The sequence below is a fragment of the Fukomys damarensis genome, unplaced genomic scaffold (assembly GCF_012274545.1).
Source record: "Fukomys damarensis isolate Sample0158 unplaced genomic scaffold, DMR_v1.0_HiC HiC_scaffold_23, whole genome shotgun sequence".
Classification (NCBI taxonomy): domain Eukaryota; kingdom Metazoa; phylum Chordata; class Mammalia; order Rodentia; family Bathyergidae; genus Fukomys; species Fukomys damarensis.
The window spans coordinates 27,638,337-27,646,703 of record NW_022900935.1 but is presented as its reverse complement, the minus strand read 5'-3'; positions in this window follow the sequence as shown (position 1 = coordinate 27,646,703).

Genomic DNA, 8,367 nt, shown 5'->3' with positions numbered 1-8,367 from the left:
ACGTTGACTAAGTTTTGCTTTTAACCTAGAGCATCTTGTCCTTAACTAATGCAGCAAAATTTGCTAAATATTTGTGTTTGGCAGGCACTGCCACATTCTCCCCGCTGCCTTGATTTCTTCCATTCCTTGAGGATCCTTCCTCCAGGAAGTCTGATGCTCAGGTCCTCATAGTTAACTCTTCCTCTGGGCTCCTAATGATTTTATTTGGCACTAAGCGGTGGCTGTGTTATTTTACTTTTCTTATTTATCAGCTATGTCCTCCTAACCCAGCTGTGCATCATTTGGGGGTTGAGATGATCAGAGAAGGCAAAAACAAACAAACAAACAAACAAAACAACTGGAAGACCAAACTTATTCATTTCTGGAGTCCCAGGGGCCCAGCACAAGACCAAAAATGAAGTAGTCATTCACTAAGAATTTGCAGCTATTGTGGCTGCTGCTGGTGGTACATATGAGGACAAGATTCCTGAACAGATACTTTCTGTGGCATTCATGGTCTTTTCTTTCCCTCTAGAAGTTCACAAATGAAAGTAATTTCTCAAACACCTAAGGAAAATGCGTAAATAGCTTACAAACCCATATAGGTAACTCAAATTTTAAGGCTAAAGGCATCCATGAAAGAGAAGAAAAGAGGAGAGAGACACTAGAATAGATGAAAGAGATAAACTGGACTGTGGTGGATTTGAGCATATGAATGTATGAATACTAGCATATTTCAATTATATGTGCATCTTTTATGAGCAACTTCTTTAAATTTGTGTGTGCAGATGCATGAGTTTGTGATGTTTGTGTATGTGCATTACTGAGTTTTAGATGACAGGTCATTATTGATTCTCAGCACATTTTTACATAGACTCATAGTCAGAGGTCCTGGGTTAAGTTTCTATTTGAAATTCTGTCTACTTTCTTGACATATCATCCATATTAATGGATCGCCCCCTCTGCCCCGGCCTCCCTGGGACTGTGCCTAGCAGGATATCAGAGCTATCTCCTCTCCTTTCTCTTCCTTGGAGATATTACTGAAAGCTGATTCCAACTTGGCCTGGCACCCTGGGGTGGGGAGCTCATCAAAGGTCCCCTTTTCTGACTCTATCTCTGGATGATCTCGTGTTTAGATTTCTTTTGTATATTTCAGCCTTGTGTTCCTGCCTGTTTTTCTCCCTCTCTCCTTCTTTGGGCCAGCTGGGACTGAAGGTTGGAAAATAACTGCTAGTGTGTATGATGCTGGGAAGAAAGGGGCTGCTGCTCTTCTTCATACTCTTAATACCGCCCCCAAATGCTCTCTGAAAGCTGAGATTCAGTAGTTCCAAAGTCTGCTCTCAATTTCAGGAGCACTCACTGAGAGCCTGATCTAAACTAGGCACAAGGCCAGCTGGTGGTCAAAAATGGGGCATGCGTGGACTGGGGATTTAGCTCAGTGGTGCCACAGCCTGCATCACAAGCACAAGATCCCGAATTTGATACCAGGTACCAAAAAAAAATTTAAAAAAAGGAGCATACGTGATAGTGAACTAAATACTTAATACTTTTGACTTTGTTTTACTTTTGACAGGGTAGGGATTCAAACAGTAAGCCTTGTATGCCTTAATTTTTTTGCGGAGGGGGCGGTGGTACCAGGGACAGAACTCAGGACCTTGTGCTTGTGAGGCAGGCACAGTGCCACTGAGCTAAATCCCCGGCACTATGTGCCTTGATCTTTAATAATAAGCTTAATATTTATTCATTCCTTCTTCTATTCACTTATTCATGTATCTTTAGGGAGGTCATGTGGTTGGTTCAAGAGTCCTAACCTGGAAGAATGGATATAATCCTAATTCAGCTGCTGTCACCTTCCCTCTTTGAACCTCGATTCCCTCACATGTAGAACAGAGTTAATGATGATTCCTATTCCTAAATTGCTTTCCTTACTTTAAGGAGCTTTAGGGAGATGGATGTAGATACCCATTCTCTGACTGCATTCTGCATGCATCCATGCTACAGCCATACAGTAGGAGAGCGGATGGGGCAAGTGAAGACATCAAAAACCTAGCAGTAATTATCAGAAAGTGTCCCAACTAAGGACTGAGGTTGTAACTCAGTGGCACAGGGTGTGAGAGGCCCAGGTTCTATCTCCAGCACTTCAAAATAAATAAAATGTATTAATAAATAAAATGAGAAAAAAGTTAAAAGCCTGAACAGGAAGGGCAAAAACGTTTGGAATTGAATTCCAGTCTTTTTCTAGCATTTATATAACTGTAGGAAAATCTCTCCCCTCTAAGCTTCTGTTTTCCTAGAATTTCATGCTCAATGGCAGTAGTAAGTCTTGCTTTCCAAAGATTCTCTCTGTCCTCACACCTGATGCTGAACCAGAGACCTCAAGAGCAATGAGATCAGCCAGCGGCACATGAGGTGCAGTGCTGCGGACCCAATTAACATCACCATGTAACAGGAGCTCATGTGAGCTGCCAACAGAATAAATACAGCAATATTTTATCTGCAGTGTTGAATGACATTGAGTAGAAGACTGGTGCATAACTTACTGTACCTTCACTACACAGACCAACTATGGCTGCTCTAGGCCTTGCATGATGAGGCACACCTGATTTCAAGGGTGTGTATAAGGCAGCTGGAGAACTGAGTCCCCCAGTAGGTGTCGCAGAAGACTCGCCTATAGATGTGAGCATAAGAGTGTAGATTCCGGTGTCAGGTGTCGGGCAGATGCAGCCCAGGGTACTGGTCTGGCACCACGACTTTGAAACCTCTCTATGGACTACAGTTTCCTCACTTATAAAATGGAATTAATGAATGCCTGGCTAAGAGGAGGGTTATTTAGAGTAAATGAGATGATATCAGTGAAGTCTCCAGCAAATGTGATCTCTCATAAAATGTAGCTATTGCTCCTAATCATATCCATATTGCTTAGTATTTCTCTGGTAGTCAGTCAAACTACACACTCGGCACATACTTGGAAGCTACGGTCCCTTGTTACAAACAGGGTCTTTCTTCGTCGATAGCAAATGGCCATTTCTCTATCCACAACATTTCTCTATTCTCATTATTATATCATCAAATATATTGTAGTAATGCCTCCCATGGTATCTTAGCTTTTCTTTTTTTTCCCCAAAGCAGACAGCTAGAAGGAACTGAAGATAAGTAGCTTGTTTGCTAGGTGACACCAGGAAGCCGAAATAGGAGAGAGGTAGACAGTGAAAACAGGCAGAAAAACCGAGAAACTGTTTGTGTTAATGAACTAATTGTAATTGGGATAAGGGCCTGCATCCCTCCAGCATATTTCATAAAGGTGCAAACACACTCCTGAGAGTTGAAGGTTGCCTCCTTGGGCATAAATTCTCCTTTACCTCCCCTTCTTCAGCAAGGATGATCACTAAAGGAGCCAAGATTCTCTTGAGAAGGGATGCAGGCTGATGTACAGAACTGGCTACACACTGCAGGAAATCAGGCAAGTTGAGGAAATGGGGGCAGGTAGCACATATGTCTGCAGCACACAGGCACTGTCTGTCCTTGTTATCCCAAGGCTGGGAGGTTTGGTGAGGACAGTGTCTGAATCAACTCATAACGCCCAGAATCTAGGACAGTGTCTGTAAACGTCAGCATCCTGTGACTCTTTACTGAGTGAAAGGGTGGATGGAGACAGATGGTTGGGCGGGTGGTTATGGCCCTTGTGGCATTCAAGCTTGGAATCAACATCATAAACAGACCCCAGGAGAGGGGTTGAACCTAGATTGTTAAGAAAAATAATCTCAGAGTTGGATCAAAAAGGGGAGAGGCCAGGAGGACCACCAGGCAGAAGCTGGGGGCCTCAAAGGACCTCAGATTTAGACATTCCTAGCCTTTGCACAACCTTGGCCTCCTTGCTGTCAACTCTGATACTGCATGAAAGTTGGCCTTCTTTTTATTAATCAGTGCATTTGACCAGGATCAAAGGAAAATAAAAGCAAAGTGTTTGAGATTTTGTATGTATTTTGTGTTTGGGGAATCTTTATTTTTTTATAACCGTTGAAATCTTAAACGAAGACTTTTTTTGCTTTGCTTAACCCTTCAGAGGAACTCTGAGAACCAATTTAGAATTCATATCTCAGAATTAACCCCCAAGATAATTGAGATAAGAGTGATGAAGGACCTCTTCCTTTTCAGCAAACTCGGTCAGTTTCGGTTGAGGTTGCTCTCAAGGGGCGTTAACTTCCTGTCACCTCTGACTACTCTGGGGTAGGGGGCAGGCGCAGGGTGAGGTGGCAAAGCACACTCTGGTGGCCACATAAATGCAGAAGTTGGACAGAATCCACCCCCCATGGTGGTGAGAGCAAAGTATACGCCCCGAGGGTCCACGACAATCACATGGCTAGTTACTGGCAGAGCTGAGATCTGAACACAGATGTGCCTAACTCCAGAGCCCATTCCCTTAGTGACCTGGCTTTGCAGAGAAATGAAAACTTCCTGTGGACTTGGGTGAGTCACCTCCTCTGTCAGAGTTCCCGGATCTGATGGGGATAATGCTGCCCACCATGTTTTGGCCCTGTCAGGAAGTGAGAGAATCGAAGTACTGGCCCTTCTGCTTGTCAGCAAGGCTGCTTCTATTCGGCATTACTGACCATTCCCAGCAAATGGGTAGGAATGACATCAGGCAGACAGTAGGCGCTTTCCAGGTAATAGCTAACTGAAGGACATTAATACAAGATGGCCTGGTTCTCTAAGTTTATGAGATGAGTGGTTTTCTAGATTAACTACACAATATGCAATATACACATAGCTCACTGAAATACAGGTTAAGTCCCTGATGGACTTGGGAGCACTTCATTTTTCTGGCAAGAGGGAGAGAAACCACACAATTGCTCATCTTTATGCACTGACAGTCTCGGGTCTGGATTCCCCAAGGAGGGGGTTTTAATTGCTCCATAAGCTTCAAATTCAAGGGCTCCTCAATGCTAAGTTCCTGAGAACTGCGTTAAAGTAAAAATGACAAAGATACTCATTGACATGTTTATTAAAAATGCAGATCCTGAAGGAGTCGGGGTGGGCTGCCCCTGCCCAAGGGGTTTCAGTTGGAAGTCAGCATGGCCCCAGCCCTCCCACCCAACTTAGGTTTACACATAAGGGTAGAGTCAAGACCAACCGGAGCTTTGAACCTTGATCCTTCTGACCACAAAAATCCACATTTATTCTCTAAAAGCACTTCTGTGTTCTCCCCGATGGGAAATATTTTAAAGTTTTACCAATCACTGGAAAACAAATGTGAATGGTTACACAGAACCATTTCTATGTGGCAGCCACTTGCAGCAAGACCTCTACATCCTGCCCCACCCTAGTCTGTGTCTGTATAAGCATTTATCCAGGCTGTATGTTTTGAAAGTGTGGAACAAGATAATACTGCAAAGATTTGGGTATATAAAATCAGCACTTTCTCCTATGCACTGCAGCTACAATCCAAATAGCTTTAACCAAGTGAACTATGGTGCTAACATCCTTAATTTCTACTGCTACTGATACTGAGAATTTACACATGTTCTTTGTTTGTTTCAGAACTGGGGATGGAAACCAAAGCCTTCACACTGACCAGTCTGGCTTTGAGGCCCAAGCACTTTGATTCTATGACATTTATGGTCTCCGACCATCTAGATGTGCTCCAGCCTCAAAATGCAACTTTAAAATCTATAAGGTGTCAATACTTCCAGATCCCTATCTCCAACCTAACACTGTCTTAGAAATTCAGATTCACAGAAGGAAATTGTTACCAAGTACCTCTATTTTAAATGTGATTTCCACATATTTCTTTGCCTCTGTCCCACATGTCCTCGGTCTTTCCTAACATGCAGAAGGTACTGCCAAGTACCCAGGTGCTCAAACCAGATATTTTTCTCAGACCAAACATCTTAGTGTCAGTCGTGAAGCCTCTGCTTTGATCCTTTATGTTGAGTACATTCACAGACTACAGAAAATCCTAAATTCATCCAACAGCAGGGTTTTGAGGCTCCTCCTTGCACCTTGCACCAGGCATAAATCCTTTCCTGACCAAAGCACGAAGTTGTCTGCATGGCTCTGGGGCTCAGGGTACGGGAGAGACATGTGAAGAGCAATTGACTATTCGCTGGAAAGTATCTCTTTAACCACTGTGTCACTTTGAACAACCACTCAGCTGCGTCAGTGCACACAGCTGCAAAGCCCCCCTTGCCCCACCTCAAACCACGTAAGCCTCTACATTCACCCTCAGTGACGGGGGCAACCCCACTGTTCCCCCTGTGTGGTGAGGTTTCAGTCTGTAAGATCCCAGTCTGAAGTGGAAGCCCACCCGGGAAGGAGGACACAGAAGGAGTCCCTGCAAAGCTCGTCCTACTTCCAGATGTTCCATTTACCTGACCCAGTTTGAGTGGCATTTTCAAGCTTTCAGCTTCTGAAACATCATGTCTGAAAAAGACCACAGTGAGGCCCAGAGAAGTATCTGGCATAGGAAAACGTGTTTCCAAGGATCTCACCAAAATCTTTCCTTTCTTCCTGAAGTTCTGGGCAGCACGAATCCTGCCTTCATCCTGGAGATGTCAGGAGGGAACAGCTCAGGCGCCCGTGCCCCAGTTGTGTGTTGGGATGGCTGCAGTGCTTGTTTATTAGTGAAATGCATCTGATCTGAGAGGCCCGCCTGACAAGTTCATTACATATCAATTTAATTAGCTGATTTACATTTAATTTACATTTCAATTAATGTCTTTAGCAACAAAACGCTGCCTTAATAGGGTAATTGCCTGTTAGGCAATATGTAAAAGAATAAATAGTCACATTTTGAGGAAGAATTCCTATTTTCAATTTTTTATTACCATAAATAACTGAAATAATTTTTGCTCTTAAGGGCCACGTCCTGGTTTCCTTCTGGGCCTAATTATAAAGACTTAGTACCTCATTAAGCAAAATGGTTTTGGAGTTACAGAAAAACATTACCCAGATCGTGACTCATTAGTTTCAACAGAAGAAGGGTGAACGGTGATAGGAGGCACACTTGGGGGACTGTTGCATTTGACTGTTAACATGGGTACACCTGGTCCAGCATGGTGGCAAGGTGGGTCTGTCCTCAAGCCTGCTGGTCTCCAGGGTGTTCAGCCAACCTTAAATATTTCTAGAGACTTGGAGCTACTTCTTGAGGCAAACGTTGAGGTAGCTCTGGGTTTTTTCAGTGCCTTCTTATACTAAGGAGAATCAGTCCCTCTCCTTTAAAAAGTTATAGTAGGTACCTGTTAGTGATATTTTCCCCCTGGGGATATACTGTCAATCATAGTTGTGTAGTAAGAGTACCTGGCAGCTCTGTTTCAGAATAGGCAGGGATAGAAATGAGCCGGGACACGTAGAAGGATGGGCAAACGGTCTGAGAAACACCAGGCTGAATTTTAGGGAAGGAGAGAGCGAGGACAGAGGTCTGTCTGTGTCAAGCACAGTGTCCCAGGGCAAAGGGGGCTGGCTTGTGCTTTCAGAGATGGCCGTGAGTCCTCCAGGAAGCTGCTTCCTGGCAAATACGACAAGAGAGAGAGTACTAAGCACTGTGAGCTCTGGGGCCAAGAGGCGGGCTCTTCAGCCTGGGGTTATGCTTTTCCTAGAACCTTGGCAATCCTTGGACACGCTGCAGCAGGCCTGTTTACTGTTGGATTATGTCCCACACTGCCACCGCGTGGGGTCCGGCGTAACAGCAGGAGTGGAACATCCAAGCCTCTGTTCTTTGGTTCGTTTGGCTTTGAAAGCCCAATGAAATCCTGTTTGGATTGGCTTCTTAGCCAATCAGGGGAATGAAAGGAGTACTCCGGAAAAGGACTTTCAGAAAATGACCCATGTGGGGATGAGGCAAGGGAGAATTTAATTATCTAATTGAGCAAAGGGATTATATCTGCACTTTAATATTTCGAAAGCTTCATTCCAAGTGTACGACCACCAGCCCTGGCTTTCTTCTCTTTCCCACTTCGAACCAGCCGGCTGCAGTGTCTGAATCTAAATGAGAGCGATTACTTCCTCACTCCACCTTCGCTTATTCCTAAACCACAGTTCCAAAGTAAACACCTTCAATCCTTCTCAACCGCTATTTTGTCATTGTTTCTTTTCTCCCTTAGGGTAAGGTTTTTAGATGCATTGACCACTTATCCTCTGGAAGTTATGGGATTCATTGATAGCCTTAAAAAAAAAAATTTCTAAAATCTGAAGGCAAACTTCAGAATTGGTCAGCATGGTGATCAGCATAGAGGAAGGAGGCTGGCAGGATAACAGCGGCTGGTCTTCACCACTAGGGGGTGTCTGGAATTTCTACTTCTCTTCTTCCTGGTATTTCTCTGATAAATTTAGAGCGCAACTCGCAACCCCACAAGACTCAAGACCCAGGCCTCTTTTTTTTTTTTTTTTTTT